Source organism: Microcaecilia unicolor, chromosome 7, assembly GCF_901765095.1.
Source record: "Microcaecilia unicolor chromosome 7, aMicUni1.1, whole genome shotgun sequence".
In the NCBI taxonomy this organism is placed as follows: Eukaryota; Metazoa; Chordata; class Amphibia; order Gymnophiona; family Siphonopidae; genus Microcaecilia; species Microcaecilia unicolor.
This window is the reverse complement of record NC_044037.1, coordinates 116,993,594-117,008,822: the sequence shown is the minus strand read 5'-3', so window position 1 is coordinate 117,008,822 and position 15,229 is coordinate 116,993,594. Positions and strand designations below refer to the sequence as shown.

General features: G+C 46.5%; 1 protein-coding gene across 1 annotated transcript in view; it reads right to left on the bottom strand.

Annotated features, from left to right (window-relative positions):
* The window catches only part of FBRS (fibrosin), a 592,459-nt gene that overhangs the window by 158,440 nt on the left and 418,790 nt on the right, over positions 1-15,229 (bottom strand). The gene's annotated exons all lie outside the window — the stretch shown is intronic.

The window sequence follows — 15,229 nt, the reverse complement described above, 5'->3', positions numbered from 1 at the left end:
GTCTTTAGCCAACCACTGGAATGCTGAGGCTCAGAGGGATGCCAATTTAGTGGTCCTGGAGTAGCTTATACAAGATAGTTAGTTCAGACTCTCAAGTGGGAAGTGAGGCACCCAAAAGATGCTCATTTAGCATCTGATTCTTAGTAACATACTAGGCACAAAGGATTGTATTTTACACAGATTTCTGAATCTGAGAAAATGTGTTATTCATCTTTAATTATGAATGCTAACAACCCAACTGGAGAGGAGGCCTTTGATGATAATGTTTCTCGGAAATAAAATCTTAAATTTAGACATTTTGTCAGGAAATAGTATGTGGTTGTGTTGCAGTACCTAGGGAGGGGAGAGGAAATATATGGAATGAATTTTCTCCAGTTTCCAGGTGTCAGGTGATTACCATGTTCTCTGTTTTAAATTTCTCTGCCTGACCATTAAATCCAACTCAGTGGTCTCTTATAAAATCAGCTAGAGAAGAGTTAGCAGACTGGACTGGTTAAGTTTAATTGTTAGCTCATCCCTTAAAGAAAGGGTTCTCTTCTTACTTTTGAAATATGCTTCAAGTTTGCCACCTTTTGCAAATGTCATTACTGGATTCCCTGTCTTTTTGGAGAATTTGAAACCTGTCTTCAATGCCTCTCCCCCTTTTTAAAATCAAAATAAGAGGGCTGTCCTGATCCAGATACAAAATGTTTGTGGGTTGATGCAGCTATGCAGGAGTCATGTCAACCTGGATTCAGGGCTGGGATTGTGATGGAAACCCTTCAGGTAGGCTAAATGGATAAGCTATTAAGAACTAGGGAACACAGTTACTGTTTAGTAGTGACTCTTCTGGTCTTCTCAGCTGCATTTGATCTTATTGGTCACAAGTTGTTGGTCAGTTTATGGGAGCAGGGTATCCACAGAACGACACTTGAGCAGTTTTCTTCCTTTTTGATTAATTGTTCCCAACAGACTGCCTTGACAGATTTCTGTCCATTGTTAGCCCTTTAAATTGCAGAGTCCCCCAAGAGTTAGTGTTATCATTGGAGCCGACTCTGTGGCTTCAGCACCCTCAATATTGAGAAAATTCCTTGTATGTGTCCAGGGAGGGGTTATTTCCATTGGTCTTAGCACCCCCAATAATTTTGAAAAGTTGGCTCCTATGAGTGTTATCACCTTTGTTATTTAATGCATTTTTTTTCCTTTAAAGCCTTTAGTGACTTATTTAAAAATATAATAATAGCTTCCAAATTTATGCCTATGATGTGCAGTTTTATGCCTCTCAGTTACATCACAGTCTTTGGAAAATGAAAATGTACACCTTGGAGCTATCTGGGACAAGACAGAAAAATGTGTTATAGCTCATCCCAGTTAAGTCTGAAGCCTTGACGACAGGTGCTTTTCTACTGTGCACTTGTTTTTATTAAATTATATACTAGGCTCCCACTGAGAACAGAAGTCAGATATTTGTTGCTTTTCTGGAACCCAGCTTAAATTTTAATTTACAGAATGGCAACATGACCAGGAGCACGTTTTGTCAATGTTACATCATTAAGAAGTTAAAACCTTGCCTCAGTGGTAAACACTCTTGTAACTACCCTTCTGCAAAGCTTTGTATATTGGACTTTAAGTAATTAAAATGTTTACAATTGATCTAAACTCCTGCAGGCTATCTAATTTCATGGCGCAGATGGAGGGAGCATATTAATTGCAAGTTAAAGAATTTTGTCGGCTTTCAGTTAATTGGCAAGTATACTTCAAAATTTTTAATCTAGTGTTCAAAAGCATAATCAGATTGAGTCTGTTTAAACTGTGGTCTGAGGTTACAGGAGACTTCGTTAAATATTTACATTTAAGGAGATTAGTTCTGTTGTCACAGTAAAGCCAATTTATTTTTCTATCATTTATTTCATGTCACTCATTAAACTGCTGATCTGGTCAGAATTGATCTATGTGGCTAACACATTTAAGGTAAAATTATGTCTTATCTGATAAATTTCTTTCCTTTAGTCATAGCAGATGAATCAAGAAACACATTGGTTGTGTCCATCTACTAGCAGGTGGAGATAGAGAACACGAACTGAACTGTGTTATTTAGGACAGCTTGAGGTCTGGTCAGTCAGTATACTCCCTCACAAAGCAGAAGGAAACAAGAACATGCAATTTTCCCTTCTCAGAAAGGAAGCAACAAACAGGAACAACTAGGATAAAAATGAAACAACTCCTGCAGCACACCTGAACCGAGAAACCATGAAACAGAAGCAGACTCCATCAGGGTGGAGCTGTGGATTCTTCTGCTAAAGGAAAGAAAATTATCAGGTAAGACAATTTTTTCTTGTCATCAAGCAAATTAATCCAGAAGTGAATGGGATGTAGCAAAGTACACTACCGAAAGAAATGACACCCCAAAAACGACATCTGACCTTGGCGCGATGTCAACCTGATAGTGTTTCCCAAAGGTATGCAACAAGAACCAAGTAGCAGACTGACAAATGTCCTCCAGGGACAAAGAACGAGACTCTGCCCAAAAATTGCTCTAGTAGAGTGACCCAAAAGCACATGCTGAAGAAATGCAGGCTTTGATCCAATGCACCACAGTAGTCTTAGATAATGACATACCCTTATTGAGCCAAGAGAAAAGAGAACAAACAGATGATTAGACCGAAGGAACTCATTAGTGATCTCTAGATAATGCATCAGAATTCAACAGACATCCATGAAACAAAGAGAAGTGAATGCATCGCCACAGTCTTCCTTCGTAAATGACGGCAGAAACAAAGACTGACTGATGTGAAATGTTGATACCACTTTAGGCAAACTGTCAGCAGAGACACCCCTGCTGCAGAAAAATGAAGGAAGGGCTCCCAACAAGATAGGGCTCAAGTTCCGAAACTCACCTGGCCGAAACAATAGCTACCAGAAACACAGACTTCAAAATCAGATTCTTAATTGTCACAGCACACAAGGGCTCGAAAAGAGGCGATTGTACAGCCAGGAGGACCAGATTGAGGTTCAATTGAGGACAAGGAGACCAAACTGGGGCCTTAAGGTGAAGAAACCCCTTGAGAAAACAGACTATAAGTGGATGAGCCACCAAGGAAGACTTGGAGAGGAGACCCCTATAGCAGGACAATGCTGCCATTTGCACGCACAGCAAATTATATGCCAAATCTTTCTTCAGGTGATCTTGCACAAACACCAAAATCTGCAATAGAGAGGCCTGCAGAGCCTGAATGGCCCTCTTGGAACACCAGAGCTTGATGCATGCATACCCTGAGGAGGTGGACTGTTTTCGCACCTGCAGCAATGTGATCACCACCCATTCTGGATACCCTTTCTTCATCAGCTGTGCCCTCTCAAGACCCAGGCAGTAAGACCAAAGAGGGAGGGATCTTCCATGCTTATGGGACCTGAGACAGCAGGTCCCACGAAAGGGGAAGCCAAAATGGCCTTTCCACAAGGAGTCACTCCAGATCTGCATACCAAAGTCTCCTGGGTCAGCCTGGGGCTATCAGAATAGCCAAGCTTGGATGATATTGAACCTTCTGAAGGACTCTACATATCAGTATCCAGGGATGAACGATGCACAGCAGGTCTTGCAGAAGCCACTCCTGAAGAACATCTATGAGGGTGGATCAGAGCTACCTTCTTCAGTTGAAGAAGCGAGGGACCTTCACATTGCTCTGTGACACCATGAGTGCCCCATTTCTACATAATCATGTGAAAAACCTCCTCTAATGCCCACTCTCCTAGATCCAGAAAGGTCCAGCTGAGAAAGTCCCCCTGGACATTCAGTGCCCGGCAACATGAGCCACTGAAATCAAAAGGAACCCAACTTCTGCCCACTGATTGAGGAGGCTGGCCTTCAGGGCGAGGTGTGTGCTTCGCATGCTGCCCTGCCTGTTGATGTAGGCCACAGTAGTCTGGTTGTCAGACAGTACCTGGATCGGGCACCCTCAAAGACTGTCCTGAAATGCATGCAAAGTCAGACAGCCGTCCAGTTTCTGGCAGTTGATGGGCCAAAAGGCCTTCACTGAGGGCCAAAGTCCCTGAGCTGGGCAACGGAGACAATGTGCCCACCCATTTCCCAAGGCTAGCATCGGCCACCACAACGATCTACTGTGGGGTGGTAAATGACATCACCATGTGAAGGCTGCAGAACTGAAGACACCACGCCACGCAGGACATGGCCTGGGGAGATCACCAGAGTTGAAGGCTGTAGTCCTGAGACACTGGTTACCAGTGGGACAGAAGAGACTGCTGAAGAGATCTCATGTGAGCTCTTACACAGGGAACCACATCTAGAGGTGCTGCCATCGACCCCAGTAATTGGGCATAGTCCCATGCCTGAGGAGCTGGACAAGACAGCAAGGAACAGACATGCTCCTGTAGCTTGAGTTTCCTGTGATCCAGAAGAAAAACACTGCCTTGAAGGGTATCGAAGAGAACACCCAAATACTCCATGGTCTGTATCAGGTGCAACTGACTCTTGGGAACATTGAGAGCCCAGCCCAGGGAACACAACAACTACATTACTTGAGAAGTGACAGTCAGGCTTTCCTGGGAGGAACATGCCCAGATAAGCAGTCATCCAGGTACGGGTGCATACGTATCCCCTCCCAACATAAACGAGCAACGATCATTATCACCTTGGACAGGGTTTGAGGAACCGTAGCCAGTATGAAGGGCAGCGCTCAGAACGCGATATGCTGACCCAGCATCACAAAGCGCAAGAAGCTTCTATGCGGAGGCTAGATAGGAATGTAGAAGTAAGCCTCCTTGAGATCCAAGGATGTGAGAAACTCCCTCGCCTGTACTGCTGCTGGGGTTTCCATGCAAAAATGGTGAACCTTGAGAGACTTATTCACTCTCTTAAGGTCAAGTATCAGACAAAAGGACCCTCCCTTCTTCAGCATCACAAAATGGATGGGAGTAATGTGCATGTGTCTGATCGTGAGATGGAACTGGTTGAATATCTCCCACTTGACAGCAGCCCTTGAATGGTGGTAGACACCGCCTCCCACTTGTGATGGGCTTTCCACAGGGCAACCGAGAAAAAAAAAAATCTGTGAAGGGAGAGGCAAAATAATTTGTAACCGCTGCTGATAACGTTGAAAACCCATTGATCTGACAATCTTGGCCCACTCCTTGAAAAGCTGGAAAGATGATCCCCTATAAGAAGAGGTGAAGAGTAGACTAGAAGGTGCTGCGGTAGGCAGATGTCGGACAGGCAGACCTCGAAAGGACTGATGCGCCGGATACTTAGACTTGGGAATGAAAGTAGACTGGCAATTGTACTTGGCCTCTCTAAGGCAAGGCAAGGAGAGACGAGGTGAGCCTGAGAAGGGTGAAAAGCTGAATGTGGTTTATCCTCAGGTAAACGCTGGACTTTGGACTCCCCAAGGCCCTTCGCCAACTTCTCCAGATCCTTCCCGAAAAGAACCGTCCCCCGAAAGGGAGCTTAGTAAGGCACTGCTTCAAGGCACTGTCAGCCGAACAATGCCGAAGCCACAACAGGCGCCAAGACGTAACCGATTGCTTGGTAATGAATGATATAAAGCAGTGGTTCCCAAACCTGGTCCTGGAGGCACCCCCAGCCAGTCAGGTTTTCAGGATGAATATTCATGACAGAGATTTGCATGCAGTTAGCTCATGAGCTTTTACTGCCTACAAAATAGTGTTGGAAAGTGCTAATGCAGGAAAAAGTTTTTCATGGCAGCGTGCTAATGGTAACATTAGCACATGGCCATTAAGAAAAAAAAATAGAAAACTGCCTGGGAAAAACCTGCATAAGGGCTTGCTAAGGCCACCTTTTGACACTGCTTAGCAAAAGGACCCCTTAGTACCTTAAAAATCAAAACAGGAGATTTTAAACTTAATTCACTGGGTCACAGGCAACCAATGTAAAACAGCTAGCACTGGAGTTATCCAATCTCTTTACAGCCCGACAGGCATCTACACATAGAGTTTTGAATGACTATAATGCCCTTAAATGGCCAGTTAGAAAATACAAATAAAGCCCCTTACAATAACCAAGCATACTGATTAACTAATGGACTGTAACATGAGACAAAAAACACCAGGGATAAGATAATTAGTTCTGGTGTGACATTTGTGTTGGCTATAAAATGCCAGGGCCACAGCAATTCCACGCTGTTCAAGAAAGACAGGGTAGGAAGAAAGGGAAGGGGAGTGGCATTACATAAGTACATAAGTACATAAGTACATAAGTAGTGCCATACTGGGAAAGACCAAAGGTCCATCTAGCCCAGCATCCTGTCACCGACAGTGGCCAATCCAGGTCAAGGGCACCTGGCACGCTCCCTAAACGTAAAAACATTCCAGACAAGATTATACCTAAAAATGAGGAATTTTTCCAGTCCATTTAATAGCGGTCTATGGACTTGTCCTTTAGGAATCTATCTAACCCCTTTTTAAACTCCGTCAAGCTAACCGCCCGTACCACGTTCTCCGGCAATGAATTCCAGAGTCTAATTACACGTTGGGTGAAGAAAAATTTTCTCCGATTCGTTTTAAATTTACCACACTGTAGCTTCAACTCATGCCCTCTAGTCCTAGTATTTTTGGATAGCGTGAACAGTCGCTTCACATCCACCCGATCCATTCCACTCATTATTTTATACACTTCTATCATATCTCCCCTCAGCCGTCTCTTCTCCAAGCTGAAAAGCCCTAGCCTTCTCAGCCTCTCTTCATAGGAAAGTCGTCCCATCCCCACTATCATTTTCGTCGCCCTTCGCTGTACCTTTTCCAATTCTACTATATCTTTTTTGAGATACGGAGACCAGTACTGAACACAATACTCCAGGTGCGGTCGCACCATGGAGCGATACAACGGCATTATAACATCCGCACACCTGGACTCCATACCCTTCTTAATAACACCCAACATTCTATTCGCTTTCCTAGCCGCAGCAGCACACTGAGCAGAAGGTTTCAGCGTATCATCGACGACGACACCCAGATCCCTTTCTTGATCCGTAACTCCTAACGCGGAACCTTGCAAGACGTAGCTATAATTCGGGTTCCTCTTACCCACATGCATCACTTTGCACTTGTCAACATTGAACTTCATCTGCCACTTGCACGCCCATTCTCCCAGTCTCGCAAGGTCCTCCTGTAATCGTTCACATTCCTCCTGCGACTTGACGACCCTGAATAATTTTGTGTCATCGGCGAATTTAATTACCTCACTAGTTATTCCCATCTCTAGGTCATTTATAAATACATTAAAAAGCAACGGACCCAGCACAGACCCCTGCGGGACCCCACTAACTACCCTCCTCCACTGAGAATACTGGCCACGCAATCCTACTCTCTGCTTCCTATCTTTCAACCAGTTCTTAATCCATAATAATACCCTACCTCCGATTCCATGACTCTGCAATTTCTTCAGGAGTCTTTCGTGCGGCACTTTGTCAAACGCCTTCTGAAAATCCAGATATACAATATCAACCGGCTCCCCATTGTCCACATGTTTGCTTACCCCCTCAAAAAAATGCATTAGATTGGTGAGGCAAGACTTCCCTTCACTAAATCCGTGCTGACTTTGTCTCATCAGTCCATGTTTTTGTATATGCTCTGCAATTTTATTCTTAATAATAGCCTCCACCATCTTGCCCGGCACCGACGTCAGACTCACCGGTCTATAATTTCCCGGATCTCCTCTGGAACCTTTCTTAAAAATCGGAGTAACATTGGCTACCCTCCAGTCTTCCGGTATTACACTCGATTTTAGGGACAGATTGCATATTTCTAACAGTAGCTCCGCAAGTTCATTTTTTAGTTCTATTAATACTCTGGGATGAATACCATCAGGTCCCGGTGATTTACTACTCTTCAGCTTGCTGAACTGACCCATTACATCCTCCAAGGTTACAGAGAATTTGTTTAGTTTCTCCGACTCCCCCGCTTCAAATATTCTTTCCGGCACCGGTGTCCCCCCCCAAATCCTCCTCGGTGAAGACCGAAGCAAAGAATTCATTTAATTTCTCCGCTACGGCTTTGTCCTCCTTGATCGCCCCTTTAACACCATTTTCGTCCAGCGGCCCAACCGACTCTTTGGCCGGTTTCCTGCTTTTAATGTTAAAATATATTAAAACTATATCACAAAAAACATTCTTCCTTTAAAATATTTAATTTCTTTTATTACAATACATATATCACATAAAACCACTTATGCTGTGTAAGTTCCGGAACTTGCCCAGTCACACCCTTCACTTCACCACCCATTCACATAAACCTTGTGTGGGCACATTTCTATATATCCATAATCTGTGTACATGCTCCCCATTTGTTGTTTCCTCAATTTCAAATCTTCCACTTGTGTCTTAGATATCGTCCTTAAAGGTTCAAATTATAGTCCTTTTAAATCATAAAAATCTTCTAAATCACATCAAGCAGGAGCACAGTGTTCACAACAAAGTCTCTCCAGCACTCTTCTTGGAGTAGTGTTAGTTCAGCAGAGTGAATCAGTGCAGTGTGTCAAGGGCTTCCTGGAATTTACATACTGTTTCCAGACTTTAAGCACCTTCTAACTCTTCACACCTTCTCTCTTTTGTGTAAAGAGTTAGAAGGTGCTTAAAGTCTGGAAACAGTATGTAAATTCCAGGAAGCCCTTGACACACTGCACTGATTCACTCTGCTGAACTAACACTACTCCAAGAAGAGTGCTGGAGAGACTTTGTTGTGAACACTGTGCTCCTGCTTGATGTGATTTAGAAGATTTTTATGATTTAAAAGGACTATAATTTGAACCTTTAAGGACGATATCTAAGACACAAGTGGAAGATTTGAAATTGAGGAAACAACAATTGGGGAGCATGTACACAGATTATGGATATATAGAAATGTGCCCACACAAGGTTTATGTGAATGGGTGGTGAAGTGAAGGGTGTGACTGGGCAAGTTCCGGAACTTACACAGCATAAGTGGTTTTATGTGATATATGTATTGTAATAAAAGAAATTAAATATTTTAAAGGAAGAACGTTTTTTGTGATATAGTTTTGGGATCTGTTCTTCTAGTTTAAATATTTATCCCCAGTAATATATATAAAATATATTAAAGCCACACAATTGTAGGCAATTTGGAAAGAGGGAATGTTAAATGTATTTATGCTGGTGTGATATACAGATCTACTTCATACAGGGCAGATGCCTCTTCCTCTTCTCCCCACCACAGTTCATCACCTCCTCCTTCTCCCTTTCAGGGTTGCCAGGTGGAAAATTTTTTTCCAGCCCGATCGAGCCCAAAAAACAGCCCAAAACCCGCCCAAACACAAACCCCGCCCCTGACACCCCCACCCCCCGCGTCATCACGCCCGCCCCCGCCGTCATCAACCCCGCCCCCGCCGTCACTGGCCCCGCCTTCCACGTCACCGGCCCCGCCTCCCCGTCATCGGCCCCGCCTCCCACGTCATCGGCCCCGCCTCCCCGTCATCGGCCCCGCCTCCCACGTCATCAGCCCCGCCTCCCCGTCATCGGCCCCGCCTCCTACGTCATCGGCCCCGCCTCCCACGTCACTAACCCCGCCCAAAACGTCATTAACCCCACCCAAAAACGTCACTAACCCCGCCCCCCCCGCGGCCGAAAAAAACCGCACTGAAGGCCAAAAACAGCCCAAAAAACCGCAACCCGCCGCGGGCAAAAATTTCCCGCGGCGGGTCGCGGAAAACCGCCCAATTGGGCGGTAAAACCGCCCACCTGGCAACACTGCTCCCTTTCCCTCACCTTCACAATCTTCTTTAAAAATCAATTTCCCTTCTCTGAGGGGCCCTGGCACAGCAGACATTCTCACAAGCTGCCTGTGGCTGCCCCACAGCTTTCCCTCTGCCGGGATCCACCCCCCCCCCCCCCCCCACCTGATGCAACTTCCTGTTTCCACCTGAGCAGATCGCGGTAGAGGAAAAGCTTTGGAGCAGCCACAGGCAGCTTGTGAGAATGGCTGCCACACCAGGGCCTCTCTGAGAAGGGGAATTGATTTTTAACGTAGAACAGGAAAGGAGGGAGATGAACCATGGAGGAGAGAAGGGGAAGAGATGCTTGGACAGCGGGGCCCCTTAAGTCAGCTGAGAGGTTGGGTCGGGGAAGGATGAGAGAGAAGGGGAAATGCTGGAACGGAGGTGGGGGGAGGGGACTAGAAAAAGAAATGATGTGCAGGGGGTGGGGGAAGAGATAGGTATATAAATGGAAGACAATGGGCTGGAGGGAAGGAGGAAAGAGAATGGCAGAAATGCTGGACCTGGGGAAGTGGAATATGCTGGATGGAAGGGCAGTCAGGAAGAAAGATGTTGGACCAGAGGATGAGAGGGGGAGGGGGATAGGAGATGCTGGTCCACAAGAATGGAGCGAAGGGATATACTGCAAATTGTGGAATCATGTGGGACAGGCGAGGGGGGGGGGGGCAAGGAGATGAATGAGAGGAGCATAATAAGTGCAGAGGTAGAAATGTGATAAGGAGTAGAGAGAATAGCGAGTACAAATGTGGTAATAAGGAGTAGATGAAAGACAGAAAAGAATGGGAAACAGGAGAGCTAGAGCACGAGAAATGGAAAGTTGGTAGGTAGCTGAAAAGTAAAAAGAAGAAGAAAGGAGGGAGTGAAATTTTGAGTGGACTGAGAGGCAGAAAAGAAAAAAAAGTGAGGGAAGAGCTATCAGTATATCAGAGACAGGTGTAGTGAAAGAATTAAACCAGATAGGAAAAAGGAGATAAGACAAATGGACAGTAATCACTGGAAAGTGAATTATCGCTGAATATGGGACCAACACGATGGAAAAATAAAATGTCCAACAAAAAAAAGTGTTTTATTTTGAATTTATTAACTGTAATATGTTAGTTTTGGGATATGTGCATCACAGATCTTTGTATTGTGTTCAGTGGCTTAGTCAGGAGGCTGATGTTTTTTTTTCTGGGGGGGGGGGGGGGGGGGGGAAGAGGGGTGGCCCTGAGCCCAAAGTGGGTGGGCACCAAATTTTCTCCCTCTGCCCAAATGCAAAATATAAATACCTAAGGGATCCCCAAGCCCTGCCCACTGAAAACTTCTTCCTCCAGTCTGGTGCCCAGAACTCTTCAAGCTCTGCAGCTGGTGGCAGGCTCAGGGACACTGCCACTAGCTGAAGAGCTTGAAGATTTCTGGCTGCCAGACCAGAAGAGGTGGACTTTAGCTGGCCAGGCTTTGGGATTCTCACCAGCCACAAGGGAGGTGGGCTAGTTTTTTTTTATGGGGGGTGGGGGCTGGGTCCAGAACCCCTGTGTGTTCAGTACTAAAAGAAGTGCATATCTGTTTTTATTTCTCCATTGTTGTAGTGCTTGATGAGTTTAATTTCTTGGGGTTCCCAGTTTTATTTCTCTCCTCAAGACCCTTCACTGGCTCCCTATCCGTTTTCGCATCCTGTTCAAACTTCTTCTACTAACCTATAAATGTATTCACTCTGCTACTCCCCAGTATCTCTCCACACTCGTCCTTCCCTACACCCCTTCCCGTGCACTCCGCTCCATAGATAAATCCTTCTTATCTGTTCCCTTCTCCACTATTGCCAACTCCAGACTTCGCGCCTTCTGTCTCGCTGCACCCTACGCCTGGAATAAACTTCCTGAGCCCCTACGTCTTGCCCCATCCTTGGCCACCTTTAAATCTAGACTGAAAGCCCACCTCTTTGACATTGCTTTTGACTCGTAACCACTTGTAACCACTCACCTCCACCTACCCTCCTCTCTTCCTTCCCGTTCACATTAATTGATTTGATTTGCTTACTTTATTTATTTTTTGTCTATTAGATTGTAAGCTCTTTGAGCAGGGACTGTCTTTCTTCTATGTTTGTGCAGCGCTGCGTATGCCTTGTAGCGCTATAGAAATGCTAAATAGTAGTAGTAGTAGTAGTTTGTGATCCCTTGTTTTGTATTTGGTGAAGGGCTGTGTTTTGTGTGTGAAGAAGTCATTTAAAGCTGTTTTATGTGTGATAGTAATGGCAGGTGGGAAGATTGGGTGGAGAGGGCAGGGAGGAGGGGATCAGGGGCCTCATCCAATTTCTGCCCTGGGCTCCAGCATGTCTAAAACTGGCCCTACCTTCCCAGACAGAAGAAATGGACACATTTCATTGAAGACATTAAAAATATAGCTGTGAAACGGGAAGTACTATTAATGATTTTAATATGCCAGATGTTGATTGGGGTATCTCTATTGCAGGGTCTTTTACTACTACTACTACTATTTAGCATTTCTATAGCGCTACAAGGCGTACGCAGCGCTGCACAAACATAGAAGAAAGACAGTCCCTGCTCAAAGAGCTTACAATCTAACAGAAGCAGGGAGATCCTGGATTCTCTACAGGGGGGAACTATTCCAGCAGTTAGTAATGGAAACCACACAGGATGGGGCTATACTCATAGGTGGTTGGTGATTCAGCTGTTTGGGGAGGCTAAAGTGGGTGGGGCTAGGTTGGGGTGTGGGATGGAGTGGAACGGAGCAAGTTAAAATTCTTGGAGCCAAGGCAACACCTATGTCAGCAATAAAAAGAGAGCGGGTTATTTTTGAACACTTTAAGGAAGGAGTCCTTCACTGTGTAGCTCTGTCACAGCTGCATCAGCTGTCTCTCCAATACCTCTGCTACTGATTGTTGGATGCACACTGAATACACTCCAGGAATTACATACAAAAAAAAAATAATGTACTAAATTAACATATAGCGAATGCTACATACCTGTAGAAGGTATTCTCCGAGGACAGCAGGCTGATTGTTCTCACTGATGGGTGACGTCCACGGCAGCCCCCTCCAATCGGAAACTTCACTAGCAAAGTCCTTTGCTAGCCCGCGCGCACCGCGCATGCGCGGCCGTCTTCCCGCCCGAAACCGGCTCGAGCCGGCTAGTCCAGTATGTAGCAAGACAATACACTTCAAGGGAAGACACAAATCCAAAGGGGAGGCGGGCGGGTTTGTGAGAACAATCAGCCTGCTGTCCTCGGAGAATACCTTCTACAGGTATGTAGCATTCGCTTTCTCCGAGGACAAGCAGGCTGCTTGTTCTCACTGATGGGGTATCCCTAGCCCCCAGGCTCACTCAAAACAACAACCATGGTCAATTGGGCCTCGCAACGGCGAGGACATAACTGAGATTGACCTAAAAAATTTACCAACTAACAGAGTGCAGCCTGGAACAGAACAAACAGGGCCCTCGGGGGGTGGAGTTGGATCCTAAAGCCCAAACAGGTTCTGAAGAACTGACTGCCCGAACCGACTGTCGCGTCGGGTATCCTGCTGCAGGCAGTAATGAGATGTGAATGTGTGGACAGAAGACCACGTCGCAGCTTTGCAAATTTCTTCAATGGAGGCTGACTTCAAGTGGGCTACCGACGCAGCCATGGCTCTAACATTATGAGCCGTGACATGACCCTCAAGAGCCAGCCCCGCCTGGGCGTAAGTGAAGGAAATGCAATCTGCTAGCCAATTGGATATGGTGCGTTTCCCTACAGCCACTCCCCTCCTATTGGGGTCAAAAGAAACAAACAATTGGGCGGACTGTCTGGTGGGCTGTGTCCGCTCCAGGTAGAAGGCCAATGCTCTCTTGCAGTCCAATGTGTGCAGCTGACGTTCAGCAGGGCAGGAATGAGGACGGGGAAAGAATGTTGGCAAGACAATTGACTGGTTTAGATGGAACTCCGACACGACCTTTGGCAGAAACTTAGGGTGAGTGCGGAGGACTACTCTGTTGTGATGAAATTTGGTGTAAGGGGCCTGGGCTACCAGGGCCTGAAGCTCACTGACTCTACGAGCCGAAGTAACTGCCACCAAGAAAATGACCTTCCAGGTCAAGTACTTCGGATGGCAGGAATTCAGTGGCTCAAAAGGAGGTTTCATCAGCTGGGTGAGAACGACATTGAGATCCCATGACACTGTAGGAGGTTTGACAGGGGGCTTTGACAAAAGCAAACCTCTCATGAAGCGAACAACTAAAGGCTGTCCTGAGATCGGCTTACCTTCCACTTGGTAATGGTATGCACTGATTGCACTAAGGTGAACCCTTACGGAGTTGGTCTTGAGACCAGACTCAGACAAGTGCAGAAGGTATTCAAGCAGGGTCTGTGTAGGACAAGAGCGAGGATCTAGGGCCTTGCTATCACACCAGACGGCAAACCTCCTCCAATGAAAGAAGTAACTTCTCTTAGTGGAGTCTTTCCTGGAAGCAAGCAAGATGCGGGAGACACCCTCTGGCAGACCCAAAGAGGCAAAGTCTACGCTCTCAACATCCAGGCCGTGAGAGCCAGGGACTGGAGGTTGGGATGCAGAAGAGCCCCGTCGTCCTGCGTGATGAGGGTCGGAAAACACTCCAATCTCCACGGTTCTTCGGAGGATAACTCCAGAAGAAGAGGGAACCAGATCTGACGCGGCCAAAAGGGAGCAATCAGAATCATGGTGCCTCGGTCTTGCTTGAGTTTCAACAAAGTCTTCCCCACCAGAGGTATGGGAGGATAAGCATACAGCAGACCTTCCCCCCAATCCAGGAGGAAGGCATCCGACGCCAGTCTGCCGTGGGCCTGAAGCCTGGAACAGAACTGAGGGACCTTGTGGTTCACTTGAGATGCGAAGAGATCCACCAGGGGGGTGCCCCACACCTGGAAGATCTGTCGCACTACACGGGAATTGAGCGACCACTCGTGAGGTTGCATAATCCTGCTCAACCTGTCGGCCAGACTGTTGTTTACGCCTGCCAGATATGTGGCTTGGAGCACCATGCCCTGACGGCGAGCCCAGAGCCACATGCTGACGGCTTCCTGACACAGGGGGCGAGATCCGGTGCCCCCCTGCTTGTTGACATAGTACATGGCAACCTGGTTGTCTGTCTGAATTTGGATAATTTGGTGGGACAGCCGCTCTCTGAAAGCCTTCAGAGCGTTCCAGATCGCTCGCAACTCCAGAAGATTGATCTGTAGATCGCGTTCTTGGAGGGACCAACTTCCTTGGGTGTGAAGCCCATCGACATGAGCTCCCCATCCCAGGAGAGACGCATCCGTGGTCAGCACTTTTTGTGGCTGAGGAATTTGGAAGGGACGTCCCAGAGTCAAATTGGAGCAAATCGTCCACCAAAACAGGGATTCGAGAAAACTCGTGGACAGGTGGATCACGTCCTCTAGACCCCCAGCGGCCTGATACCACTGGGAGGCTAGGGTCCATTGAGCAGATCTCATGTGAAGGCGGGCCATGGGAGTCACATGAACTGTGGAGGCCATATG